The sequence below is a fragment of the Cavia porcellus genome, unplaced genomic scaffold (genome assembly GCF_034190915.1).
Source record: "Cavia porcellus strain 051 isolate PalLab524CR breed Dunkin Hartley unplaced genomic scaffold, mCavPor4.1 scaffold_26, whole genome shotgun sequence".
In the NCBI taxonomy this organism is placed as follows: domain Eukaryota; kingdom Metazoa; phylum Chordata; class Mammalia; order Rodentia; family Caviidae; genus Cavia; species Cavia porcellus.
In genome coordinates, this window is record NW_026947509.1 from 1,587,724 (window position 1) to 1,603,778 (window position 16,055).

The following is a 16,055-nucleotide window of genomic DNA, read 5'->3' on the forward strand; positions in this document are numbered from 1 at the left end:
ATCCTACATTGCCACTCACTGCCTATCCTAATTCAGACCCTCCGATTCACACCACCCCATGATGTTTTTCTCAATCCTACTAGTGAATGTAGTGTTACACACCAATACAATGCGCACCACTCCGAGATGTTTTTCTCACTCGTACTAGTGAATGTAATGTTACAGACCCATACAATGCACACCACCCTGCGATATTTTTCAGAAAACTATCCTACATTGCCACTACAATTTCCCTGACCTCCCCATGCTGACCACCCCGCGGTGTTTATCCCCATCCTACATTGCCACTCACTTCCTATCCTAATTCAGACGCTCCGATTCACACCACCCCGTGACATTTTTCTCACTCCTACTAGTGAATGTAATGTTACACACCCATACAATGTGCACCACCCCGTGATGTTTTTCTCACTGCTACTAGTGAATGTAATGTTACACACCCATACAATGTGCACCACCCTGCGATGTTTTTAAGAAACATATCCTACATTGTCACTGCATGTTCCCTGACCTCCCCATGCTGAAAACCCCGCTGTGCTTTTCTCCATCCTACATTGCCACTCACTGCCTATCCTAATTCAGACCCTCCGATTCACACCACCCCGTGATCTTTTTCTCACCCTACTAGTGAATGTAATGTTACACACTCATACAATGCGCACCACCCCGCGATGTTTTTCATAAACTTATCCGACATTGCCACTGCATGTTCCCTGACATCCCCATGCTGACAACCCCGCGGTGCTTTTCTCCATCCCACATTGCCAGTCACTGCCTATCCTAATGCAGAACCTCCGATTCACACCACCCCGTGATGTTTTTCTCACTCCTACTAGTGAATGTAATGTTACGCACAAATACAATGCGCACCACCTTGTGATGTTTTTCTCACTCCTACTAGTGAATGTAATGTTACACACCCATACAATGCCCACCACCCCGTGATGTTTTTCTCACTCCTACTAGTGAATGTAATGTTACACACCCATACAATGCGCAACACCCCGGGATGTTTTTCAGAATCCTATCCTACATTGTCACTGCATGTTCCCTGACCTCCCCATGGTGACAACCCCGCGGTGCTTTTCTCCATCCTACATTGCCACTCACTGCCTATCCTAATTCAGACCCTCTCATTCACACTACCCCGTGATGTTTTTCTCAATCCTACTAGTGAATGTAATGTTACACACCCATACAATGCTCACCACCCCTCGATGTTTTTCAGAAACCTATCCGACATTGCCACTGCATGTTCCCTGACCTCCCCATAATGACCACCCCGCGGTGCTTTTCTCCATCCTACATTGCCACTCACTCCCTATCCTAATTCAGACCCTCCGATTCACACCACCCCGTGATGTTTTTCTCACTCCTACTAGTGAATGTATTGTTACACACAAATACAATGCGCACCACCCTGTGATGTTTTTCTCACTCCTACTAGTGAATTTAATGTTACACACCCATACAATGCCCACACCCACGCGATGTTTTTCAAAAACCTATCCTATATTGCCACTGCATGTTCCCTGACTTCCGCATGCTGACCACCCCACAGTGCTTTTCTCCATCCTACATTGCCACTCACTGCCCATACTAATTCAGACCCTCCGATTCGCACCACCCCGTGATGTTTTTCTCACTCCTACTATTGAATGTAAAGTTACACACCCATACAATGCGCACCACCCCGCGATGTTTTTCAGAAACCTATCCTACATTGCCACTGCATGTTCCCTGACCTCCCCATGCTGACCAACCCGCGGTGCTTTTCTCCATCCTACATTGCCACTCACTGCCTATCCTAATTCAGACCCTCCGATTCACACCACCCCGTGATGTTTTTCTCACTCCTACTAGTGAATGAAATGTTACACACCCATACAATGCGCACCACCCCGCGATGTTTTTCAGAAACCTATCTGACCTTGCCACTGCATGTTCCATAACCTCCCCATGTTGACAACCCCGCGGTGCTTTTCTCCATCCTACATTGCCACTCACTGCCTATCCTAATTCAGAACCTCCGATTCACACCACCCCGTGATGTTTTTCTCACTCCTACTAGTGAATGTAATGTTACACACAAATACAATGCGCACCACCCTGTGATGTTTTTCTCACTCCTACTAGTGAATGTAATGTTACACACCCATACAATGCCCACCACCCCGTGATGTTTTTCTCACTCCTACTAGTGAATGTAATGTTACACACCCATACAATGCGCACCACCCCGCGATGTTTTTCAGAATCCTATCCTACATTGTCACTGCATGTTCCCTGACCTCCCAATGCTGACAACCCCACGGTGCTTTTCTCCATCCTACATTGCCACTCACTGCCTATTCTAATTCAGACCCTCCGATTCACACCACCCTGTGATGTTTTTCTCACTCCTACTAGTGAATGTAATGTTACACACCCATACAATGTGCACCACCCCGTGATGTTTTTCTCACTCCTACTAGTGAATGTAATGTTACACACCCATACAATGCGCACCACCCCGCGATGTTTTTCAGAAACCTATCCTACATTGTCACTGCATGTTCCTTGACCTCCCCATGGTGACAACCCCTCGGTGCTTTTCTCCATTCTACATTGCCACTCACTGCCTATCCTAATTCAGACCCTCTGATTCACACTACCCCGTGATGTTTTTCTCACTCCTACTAGTGAATGTAATGTTACACACCCATACAATGCTCACCACCCCTCGATGTTTTTCAGAAACCTATCCGACATTGCCACTGCATGTTCCCTGACTTCCCCATGCTGACCACCCCGCGGTGCTTTTCTTCATCCTACATTGCCACTCACTGCCTATCCTAATTCAGACCCTCCGATTCACACCACCCCGTGATGTTTTTCTCACTCCTACTAGTGAATGTAATGTTACACACCCATAAAATGCGCACCACCCCGTGATGTTTTTCTCACTCCTACTAGTGAATGTAATGTTACACACCCATACAATGCCCATCACCCCGCGATGTTTTTCAGAAACCCTTCCTACATTGCCACTGCATGTTCCCTGACTTCCACATGCTGACCACCCCGCTGTGCTTTTCTCCATCCTACATTGCCAATCACTGCCTATAGTAAATCAGACCCTCCGATTCGCGCCACCCCTTGATGTTTTTCTCACTCCCACTAGTGAATGTAATGGTACACACCCATACAATGCGCACCACCCCGCGATGTTTTTCAGAAACCTATCCTACATTGACACTGCATGTTCCCTGACCTCCACATGCTGACCACTACGTGGTTCTTTTCTCCATCCTACATTGCCACTCACTTCCTATCCTAATTCAGTCCCTCCGATTCACACCACCCCGTGATGTTTTTCTCATCTTACTAGTGAATGTAATGTTACACACCCATACAATGCGCACCACCCCGTGATGTTTTTTTCACTCCTACCAGTGAATGTATTGTTACACACCCATACAATGCGCACGACCCCGCGATGTTTTTCAGAAACCTATCCTACATTGCCACTGCATGTTCCCTGACCTCCCCATGCTGACCACCCCGCTGTGCTTTTCTCCATCCTACATTGCCACTCACTTCCTGTCCTAATTCAGTCCCTCCGATTCACACCACCCCATGATGTTTTTCTCACTCCTACTAGTGAATGTAACGTTACACACCCATACAATGCGCACCACCCCGTGATGTTTTTCTCACTCCTACTAGTGAATGTAATTTTACACACCCATACAATGCGCACCACGCCGTGATGTTTTTCTCACTCCTACTAGTGAATGTAATGTTACACACCCATACAATGCACACCACCCCACGATGTTTTTCAGAAACCTATCCTACATTGTCACTGCATGTTCCCTGACCTCCGCATGCTGACCACCCCGCGGTGCTTTTCTCCATCCTACATTGCCACTCACTTCCTATCCTAATTCAGACCCTCCGATTCACACCACCCCGTGATGTTTTTCTCACTCCAACTTGTGAATGTAATGTTAAACACCCATACAATGCGCACCACCCCGTGATGTTTTTCTCACTCCTACTAGTGAATGTAATGTTAAACACCCATACAATGCGCAACACCCCGCGATGTTTTTCAGAATCCTATCCTACATTATCACTGCATGTTCCAAGACCTCCCCATGCTGACAACCCTGCGGTGCTTTTCTCCATCCTACATTGCCACTCACTGCCTATCCTAATTCAGACCCTCCGATTCACACCACCCCGTGATGTTTTTCTCACTCCTACTAGTGAATGTAATGTTACACACAAATACAATGCGCACCACCCTGTGATGTTTTTCTCACTCCTACTTGTGAATTTAATGTTACACACCCATACAATGCCCACACCCACGCGATGTTTTTCAAAAACCTATCCTATATTGCCACTGCATGTTCCCTGACTTCCCCATGCTGACCACCCGACAGTGCTTTTCTCCATCCTACATTGCCACTCACTGCCCATACTAATTCAGACCCTCCGATTCGCACCACACCATGATGTTTTTCTCACTCCTACTAGTGAATGTAATGGTACACACCCATACAATGCGCACCACCTCCGGATGTTTTTCAGAAACCTATCCTACATTGCCACTGCATGTTTCCTGACCTCCCCATGCTGACCACCCCGCGGTGCTTTTCTCCATCCTACATTGCCACTCACTTCCTATCCTAATTCAGTCCCTCCGATTCACACCACACCATGATGTTTTTCTCACTCCTACTAGTGAATGTAATGTTACACACCCATACAATGCGCACCACCCCGTGATGTTTTTCTCACTCCTGCTAGTGAATGTAATGTTACACACCCATATAATGCCCACCACCTCGCGATGTTTTTCAGAAACCTATCCTACATTGCCACTGCATGTTCCCTGACCTCCCCATGCTGACCACCCCGCGGTGCTTATCCACATCCTACTTTGCCACTCACTGCCTATCCTAATTCAGACCCTCCGATTCACACCACTCCGTGATGTTTTTCTCACTCCTACTAATGAATGTAATGTTGCACACCCATACAATGCGCACCACCCCGTGATGTTTTTCTCACTCCTTCTAGTGAATTTAATGTTACACACCCATACAATGCCCACCTCCCTGCGATGTTTTTCAGAAACCTATCCTACATTGCCACTGTATGTTCCCTGACCTCCCCATGCGGACCACCCCGCGGTGCTTTTTTCCAACCTACATTGCCACTCACTGCCTATCCTAATTCAGACCTTCCGATTACCACCACACCATGATGTTTTTCTCACTCCTACTAGTGAATGTAATTTTACACACCCATACAATGCGCACCACGCTGTGATGTTTTTCTCACTCCTACTAGTGAATATAATGTTACACACCCATACAATGCACACCACCCCACGATGTTTTTCAGAAACCTATCCTACATTGTCACTGCATGTTCCCTGACCTCCGCATGCTGACCACCCCGCGGTGCTTTTCTCCATCCTACATTGCCACTCACTTCCTATCCTAATTCATACCCTCCGATTCACAACACCCCGTGATGTTTTTCTCACTCCAACTAGTGAATGTAATGTTAAACACCCATACAATGCGCACCACCCCGTGATGTTTTTCTCACTCCTACTAGTGAATGTAATGTTAAACACCCATACAATGCGCAACACCCCGCGATGTTTTTCAGAAACCTATCCTACATTATCACTGCATGTTCCAAGACCTCCCCATGCTGACAACCCCGCGGTGCTTTTCTCCATCCTACATTGCCACTCACTGCCTATCCTAATTCAGACCCTCCGATTCACACCACCCCGTGATGTTTTTCTCACTCCTACTAGAGAATGAAATGTTACACACCCATACAATGCGCACCACCCCGCGATGTTTTTCAGAAACCTATCTGACCTCGCCACTGCATGTTCCCTGACTTCCACATGCTGACCACCCCGCGGTGCTTTTCTCCATCCTACATTGCCAATCACTGCCTATAGTAAATCAGACCCTCCGATTCGCGCCACCCCTTGATGTTTTTCTCACTCCTACTAGTGAATGTAATGGTACACACCCATACAATGCGCACCACCTCCGGATGTTTTTCAGAAACCTATCCTACATTGACACTGCATGTTCCCTGACCTCCACATGCTGACCACTACGTGGTTCTTTTCTCCATCCTACATTGCCACTCACTTCCTATCCTAATTCAGTCCCTCCGATTCACACCACCCCGTGATGTTTTTCTCATCTTACTAGTGAATGTAATGTTACACACCCATACAATGCGCACCACCCCGTGATGTTTTTTTCACTCCTACCAGTGAATGTATTGTTACACACCCATACAATGGGCACGACCCCGCGATGTTTTTCAGAAACCTATCCTACATTGCCACTGCATGTTCCCTGACCTCCCCATGCTGACCACCCCGCTGTGCTTTTCTCCATCCTACATTGCCACTCACTTCCTGTCCTAATTCAGTCCCTCCGATTCACACCACCCCATGATGTTTTTCTCACTCCTACTAGTGAATGTAACGTTACACACCCATACAATGCGCACCACCCCGTGATGTTTTTCTCACTCCTACTAGTGAATGTAATTTTACACACCCATACAATGCGCACCACGCCGTGATGTTTTTCTCACTCCTACTAGTGAATGTAATGTTACACACCCATACAATGCACACCAACCCACGATGTTTTTCAGAAACCTATCCTACATTGTCACTGCATGTTCCCTGACCTCCGCATGCTGACCACCCCGCGGTGCTTTTCTCCATCCTACATTGCCACTCACTTCCTATCCTAATTCAGACCCTCCGATTCACACCACCCCGTGATGTTTTTCTCACTCCAACTAGTGAATGTAATGTTAAACACCCATACAATGCGCACCACCCCGTGATGTTTTTCTCACTCCTACTAGTGAATGTAATGTTAAACACCCATACAATGCGCAACACCCCGCGATGTTTTTCAGAATCCTATCCTACATTATCACTGCACGTTCCAAGACCTCCCCATGCTGACAACCCCGCGGTGCTTTTCTCCATCCTACATTGCCACTCACTGCCTATCCTAATTCAGACCATCCGATTCACACCACCCCGTGATGTTTTTCTCACTCCTACTAGTGAATGTAATGTTACACACAAATACAATGCGCACCACCCTGTGATATTTTTCTCACTCCTACTAGTGAATGTAATGTTACACACCCATACAATGCCCACCACCCCGTGATGTTTTTCTCACTCCTTCTAGTGAATGTAAAGTTACACACCCATACAATGCGCACCACCCCGCGATGTTTTTCAGAATCCTATCCTACATTGTCACTGCATGTTCCCTGACCTCCCCATGGTGACAACCCCACGGTGCTTTTCTCCATCCTACATTGCCACTCACTGCCTATTCTAATTCAGACCCTCCGATTCACACCACCCTGTGATGTTTTTCTCACTCCTACTAGTGAATGTAATGTTACACACCCATACAATGCTCACCACCCCTCGATGTTTTTCAGAAACCTATCCGACATTGCCACTGCATGTTCCCTGACTTCCCCACGCTGACCACCCCGAGGTGCTTTTCTCCATCCTACATTGCCACTCACTGCCTTCCTAATTCAGACCCTCCAATTCACACCACCCCGTGATGTTTTTCTCACTCCTACTAGTGAATGTAATGTTACACACAAATACAATGCGCACCACCTTGTGATTTTTTTCTCACTCCTACTAGTGAATGTAATGTTACACACCCATACAATGCCCACCACCCCGCGATGTTTTTCAAAAACCTATCCTACATTGCCACTGCATGTTCCCTGACCTCCCCATGCTGACCAACCCGCGGTGCTTTTCTCCATCCTACATTGCCACTCACTGCCTATCCTAATTCAGACCCTCGGATTCACACCACCCCATGATGTTTTTCTCACTCCTACTAGTGAATGTAATGTTACACACCAATACAATGCGCACCACTCCGAGATGTTTTTCTCACTCCTACTAGAGAATGAAATGTTACACAACCATACAATGCGCACCACCCTGCGGTGTTTTTCGGAAACCTATCCTACATTGCCACTGCATGTTCCCTGACCTCCCCATGCTGACCACCCCGCCGTGCTTCTCCCCATCCTACATTGCCACTCACTGCCTATTCTAATTCAGACCCTCCGATTCACACCACCCCGTGAAGTTTTTCTCACTCCTACTAGTGAATGTAATGTTACACACCCATAAAATGCGCACCACCCCTTGATGTTTTTCTCACTCCTACTAGTGAATGTAATGTTACACACCCATACAATGCCCATTACCCCGCGATGTTTTTCAGAAACCTATCCTACATTGCCACTGCATGTTCCCTGACTTCCACATGCTGACCACCCCGCGGTGCTTTTCTCCATCCTACATTGCCAATCACTGCCTATAGTAAATCAGACCCTCCGATTCGCGCCACCCCTTGATGTTTTTCTCACTCCTACTAGTGAATGTAATGGTACACACCCATACAATGTGCACCACCTCCGGATGTTTTTCAGAAACCTATCCTACATTGTCACTGCATGTTCCCTAACCTCCACATGCTGACCACTACGTGGTTCTTTTCTCCATCCTACATTGCCACTCACTTCCTATCCTAATTCAGTCCCTCCGATTCACACCACCCCGTGATGTTTTTCTCATCTTACTAGTGAATGTAATGTTACACACCCATACAATGCGCACCACCCCGTGATGTTTTTTTCACTCCTACTAGTGAATGTAATGTTACACACCCATACAATGCGCACCACCCCGCGATGTTTTTCAGAAACCTATCCTACATTGCCACTGCATGTTCCCTGACCTCCCCATGCTGACCACCCCGCTGTGCTTTTCTCCATCCTACATTGCCACTCACTTCCTGTCCTAATTCAGTCCCTCCGATTCACACCACCCCATGATGTTTTTCTCACTCCTACCAGTGAATGTAACGTTACACACCCATACAATGCGCACCACCCCGTGATGTTTTTCTTACTCCTACTAGTGAATGTAATGTTACACACCCATACAATGCACACCACCCCGCGATGTTTTTCATAAACCTATCCTACATTGCCACTGCATGTACCCTGACCTCCCCATGCTGAACACCCCGCGGTGCTTTTCTCCATCCTACATTGCCACTCAGTGCCTATCCTAATTCAGACCCTCCGATTCACACCACCCCGTGATGTTTTTCTCACTCCTACTAGTGAATGTAATGTTACACACCCATACAATGCGCACCACCCCGCGATGTTTTTCAGAAACCTATCCTACATTGCCACTGCATGTTCCCTGACCTCCCCATGGTGAACAGCCCGCGGTGCTTTCCTCCATCGTACATTGCCACTCACTGGCTATCCTAATTCAGACCCTCTGATTCACACCACCCCGTGATGTTTTTCTCACTCCTACTAGCGAATGTAATGTTACACACCCGTACAATGCGCAGTGCCCCTGGATGTTTTTCAGAAACCTATCATACATTGCCACTGCATGTTCCCTGACCTCCCCATGCTGACCACCCCGCGGTGCTTATCCCCATCCTACATTGCCACTCACTGCCTATCCTAATTCAGACCCGACGATTCACACCACCCCGTGATGTTTTTCTCACTCCTACTAGTGAATGTAATTTTACACACCCATACAATGCGCACCACCCCGTGATGTTTTTCTCACTCCTACTATTGAATGTAATGTTACACACCCATACAATGCCCACCTCCCCGCGATGTTTTTCAGAAACCTATCCTACATTGCCATAGCATGTTCGCTGACCTCCCCATGCTGACCACCTTGCGGTGCTTTTCTCCATCCTACATTGCCACTCACTGCCTATCCTAATTCAGACCCTCCGATTCACACCACCCATGATGTTTTTCTCACTCCTACTAGTGAATGTAATGTTACACACCCATACAATGCGCACCACCTCGTGATGTTTTTCTCACTCCTACTAGTAAATGTAATGTTACACACCCATACAATGCCCACCACCCCGTGATGTTTTTCGGAAACCTATCCTACATTGCCACTGCATGTTCCCAGACCTCCCCATGCTGACCACCCGGCGGTGATTTATTCCCTCCTACATTGCCACTCACTGCCTATCCTAATTCAGACCCTGGGATTCACACCACCCCGTGATGTTTTTCTCACTCTTACTAGTGAATGTAATGTTACACACCAATACAATGCGCACCACTCCTAGATGTTTTTCTCACTCCTACTAGTGAATGTAATGTTACACACCCATACAATGCGCAGCACCCCGCGATGTTTTTCCGAAACCTATCCTACATTGCCACTGCATGTTCCCTGACCTCCCCATGCAGACCACCTCGCGGTGCTTCTCCCCATCCTACATTGCCACTCACTGCCTATCCTAATTCAGACCCTCCGATTCACACCACCCCATGATGTTTTTCTCAATCCTACTAGTGAATGTAGTGTTACACACCAATACAATGCGCACCACTCCGAGATGTTTTTCTCACTCGTACTAGTGAATGTAATGTTACAGACCCATACAATGCACACCAGCCTGCGATATTTTTCAGAAACCTATCCTACATTGCCACTGCAATTTCCCTGACCTCCCCATGCTGACCACCCCGCGGTGCTTATCCCCATCCTTCATTGCCACTCACTTCCTATCCTAATTCAGACGCTCCGATTCACACCACCCCGTGACATTTTTCTCACTCCTACTAGTAAATGTAATTTTACACACCAATACAATGTGCACCACCACGTGATGTTTTTCTCACTGCTACTAGTGAATGTAATGTTACACACCCATACAATGTGCACCACCCTGCGATGTTTTTAAGAAACCTATCCTACATTGTCACTGCATGGTCCCTGACTTCCCCATGCTGAAAACCCCGCTGTGCTTTCCTCCATCCTACATTGCCACTCACTGCCTATCCTAATTCAGACCCTCCGATTCACACCACCCCGTGATCTTTTTCTCACTCCTACTAGTGAATGTAATGTTACACACTCATACAATGCGCACCACCCCGCGATGTTTTTCATAAACTTATCCGACATTGCCACTGCATGTTCCCTGACCCACCCATGCTGACAACCCCGCGGTGCTTTTCTCCATCCTACATTGCCACTCACTGCCTATCCTAATTCAGAACCTCCGATTCACACCACCCCGTGATGTTTTTCTCACTCCTACTAGTGAATGTAATGTTACACACAAATACAATGCGCACCACCCTGTGATGTTTTTTCTCACTCCTACTAGTGAATGTAATGTTACACACGCATACAATGCCCACCACCCCGTGATGTTTTTCTCACTCCTACTAGTGAATGTAATGTTACACACCCATACAATGCGCAACACCCCGGGATGTTTTTCAGAAACCTATCCTACATTGTCACTGCAAGGTCCCTGACCTCCCCATGCTGAAAACCCCGCTGTGCTTTTCTCCATCCTACATTGCCACTCACTGCCCATACTAATTCAGACCCTCCGATTTGCACCACCCCATAATGTTTTTCTCACTCCTCCTATTGAATGTAAAGTTACACACCCATACAATGCGCACCACCCCGCGATGTTTTTCAGAAACCTATCCTACATTGCCACTGCATGTTCCCTGACCTCCCAATGCTGACCAACCCGCGGTGCTTTTCTCCATCCAACATTTCCACACACTGCCTATCCTAATTCAGACCCTCCGATTCACACCTCCCCGAGATGTTTTTCTCACTCCTACTAGTGAATGTAATGGTACATACCCATACAATGCGCACCAGCTCCGGATGTTTTTCAGAAACCTATCCTACATTGCCACTGCATGTTTCCTGACCTCCCCATGCTGACCACCCCGCGGTGCTTTTCTCCATCCTACATTGCCACTCAATTCCTATCCTAATTCAGACCCTCCGATTCACACCACACCATGATGTTTTTCTCACTCCTACTAGTGAATGTAATGTTACACACCCATACAATGCGCACCACCCCGTGATGTTTTTCTCACTCCTGCTAGTGAATGTAATGTTACACACCCATATAATGCCCACCACCCCGCGATGTTTTTCAGAAACCTATCCTACATTGCCACTGCATGTTCCCTGACCTCCCCATGCTGACCACCCCGCGGTGCTTATCCCCATCCTACTTTGCCACTCACTTCCTATCCTAATTCAGTCCCTCCGATTCACACCACACCATGATGTTTTTCTCACTCCTACTAATGAATGTAATGTTGCACACCCATACAATGCGCACCACCCCGTGATGTTTTTCTCACTCCTTCTAGTGAATGTAATGTTACACACCCATACAATGCCCACCTCCCTGCGATGTTTTTCAGAAACCTATCCTACATTGCCACTTTATGTTCCCTAACCTCCCCATGCTGACCACGCCGCGGTGCTTTTTTCCAACCTACATTGCCACTCACTGCCTATCCTAATTCAGACCTTCCGATTACCACCACCCCGTGATGTTTTTCTCACTCCTACTGGTGAATGTAATTTTACACAGCCATACAATGCGCACCACGCCGTGATGTTTTTCTCACTCCTACTAGTGAATGTAATGTTACACACCCATACAATGCGCACCACCCCGCGATGTTTTTCAGAATCCTATCCTACATTGTCACTGCATGTTCCCTGACCTCCCCATGCTGACAACCCCACGGTGCTTTTCTCCATCCTACATTGCCACTCACTGCCTATTCTAACTAAGACCCTCCGACTCACACCACCCTGTGATGTTTTTCTCACACCTACTAGTGAATGTAATGTTACACACCCATACAATGCTCACCACCCCTCGATGTTTTTCAGAAACCTATCCGACATTGCCACTGCATGTTCCCTGACCTCCCCACGCTGACAACCCCGCGGTGCTTTTCTCCATCCTACATTGCCACTCACTGCCTTGCTAATTCAGACCCTCCGATTCACACCACCCCGTGATGTTTTTCTCACTCCTACTAGTGAATGTAATGTTACACACAAATACAATGCGCACCACCCTGTGATGTTTTTCTCACTCCTACTAGTGAATGTAATGTTACACACCCATACAATGCCCACCACCCCGCGATGTTTTTCAAAAACCTATCCTACATTGCCACTGCATGTTCCCTGACCTCCCCATGCTGACCACCCCACGGTGCTTTTCTCCATCCTACATTGCCACTCACTGCCTATCCTAATTCAGACCCTCCGATTTGCACTACCCCGTGATGTTTTTCACACTCCTACTATTGAATGTAAAGTTACACACCCATACAATGCGCACCACCCCGCGATGTTTTTCAGAAACCTATCCTTCATTGCCACTGCATGTTCCCTGACCTCCCCATGCTGACCAACCCGCGGTGCTTTTCTCCATCCTACATTGCCACTCACTGCCTATCCTAATTCAGACCCTCGGATTCACACCACCCCATGATGTTTTTCTCACTCCTACTAGTGAATGTAATGTTACACACCAATACAATGCGCACCACTCCGAGATGTTTTTCTCACTCCTACTAGTGAATGAAATGTTACACACCCATACAATGCGCACCACCCTGCGGTGTTTTTCAGAAACCTATCCTACATTGCCACTGCATGTTCCCTGACCTCCCCATGCTGACCACCCCGCCGTGCTTCTCCCCATCCTACATTGCCACTCACTGCCAATCCTAATTCAGACCCTCCGATTCACACCACCCCGTGAAGTTTTTCTCACTCCTACTAGTGAATGTAATGTTACACACCCATAAAATGCGCACCACCCCGTGATGTTTTTCTCACTCCTACTAGTGAATGTAATGTTACACACCCATACAATGCCCATCACCCCGCGATGTTTTTCATAAACCTATCCTACATTGCCACTGCATGTTCCCTGACTTCCACATGCTAACCACCCCGCGGTGCTTTTCTCCATCCTACATTGCCAATCACTGCCTATAGTAAATCAGACCCTCCGATTCGCGCCACCCCGTGATGTTTTTCTCACTCCTACTAGTGAATGTAATGGTACACACCCATACAATGCGCACCACCTCCGGATGTTTTTCAGAAACCTATCCTACATTGACACTGCATGTTCCCTGACCTCCACATGCTGACCACTACGTGGTTCTTTTCTCCATCCTACATTGCCACTCACTTCCTATCCTAATTCAGTCCCTCCGATTGACATAACCCCGTGATGTTTTTCTCATCTTAGTAGTGAATGTAATGTTACACACCCATACAATGCGCACCACCCCGTGATGTTTTTTTCACTCCTACTAGTGAATGTAATGTTACACACCCATACAATGCGCACCACCCCGCGATGCTTTTCAGAAACCTATCCTACATTGCCACTGCATGTTCCCTGACCTCCCCATGCTGACCACCCCGCTGTGCTTTTCTCCATCCTACATTGCCACTCACTTCCTGTCCTAATTCAGTCCCTCCGATTCACACCACCCCATGATGTTTTTCTCACTCCTACTAGTGAATGTAACGTTAACACCCATACAATGCGCACCACCCCGTGATGTTTTTCTTACTCCTACTAGTGAATGTAATGTTACACACCCATACAATGCACACCACCCCCCGATGTTTTTCAGAAACCTATCCTACATTGCCACTACATGTACCCTGACCTCCCCATGCTGAACACCCCACGGTGCTTTTCTCCATCTTACATTGCCACTCACTGCCTATCCTAATTCAGACCCTCCGATTCACACCACCCCGTGATGTTTTTCTCACTCCTACTAGTGAATGTAATGTTACACACCCATACAATGCGCAACACCCCGCGATGTTTTTCAGAAACCTATCCTACATTGCCACTGCATGTTCCCTGACCTCCTCATGCTGAGCACCCCGCGGTGCTTTTCTCCATCCTACATTGCCACTCATTGCCTATCCTAATTCAGACCCTCCGATTCACACCACCCCATGATGTTTTTCTCACTCCTACTAGTGAATGTAATGTTACACACCCGTACAATGCGCACCACCTCGTGATGTTTTTCTCACTCCTACTAGTAAATGTAATGTTACACACCCATACAATGCCCACCACCCCACGATGTTTTTCAGAAACCTATCCTACTTTGACACTGCATGTTCCCTGACCTCCCCATGCTGACCATCCCGCGGTGCTTAACCCCATCCTACATTGCCATTCACTGCCTATCCTAATTCATACCCTACGATTCACACCACCCCGTGATGTTTTTCTCACTGCTACTAGTGAATGTAATTTTACACACCCATACAATGCGCACCACCCCGTGATGTTTTTCGGAAAACTATCCTACATTGCCACTGCATGTTCCCTGACCTCCCCATGCAGACCACCTCGCGGTGCTTCTCCCCATCCTACATTGCCACTCACTGCCTATCCTAATTCAGACCCTCCGATTCACACCACCCCATGATGTTTTTCTCAATCCTACTAGTGAATGTAGTGTTACACACCAATACAATGCGCACCACTCCGAGATGTTTTTCTCACTCGTACTAGTGAATGTAATGTTACACACCCATACAATGCCCACCTCCCCGCGATATTTTTCAGAAACCAATCTACATTGCCACAGCATGTTCCCTGACCTCCCCTTGCTGACCACCCCGCGGTGCTTATCCCCATCCTTCATTGCCACTCACTTCCTATCCTAATTCAGACGCTCCGATTCACACCACCCCGTGACGTTTTTCTCACTCCTACTAGTAAATGTAATTTTACACACCAATACAATGTGCACCACCACGTGATGTTTTTCTCACTGCTACTAGTGAATGTAATGTTACACACCCATACAATGTGCACCACCCTGCGATGTTTTTAAGAAACCTATCCTACATTGTCACTGCATGGTCCCTGACCTCCCCATGCTGAAAACCCCGCTGTGCTTTCCTCCATCCTACATTGCCACTCACTGCCTATCCTAATTCAGACCCTCCGATTCACACCACCTCGTGATCTTTTTCTCACTCCTACTAGTGAATGTAATGTTACACACTCATGCAATGC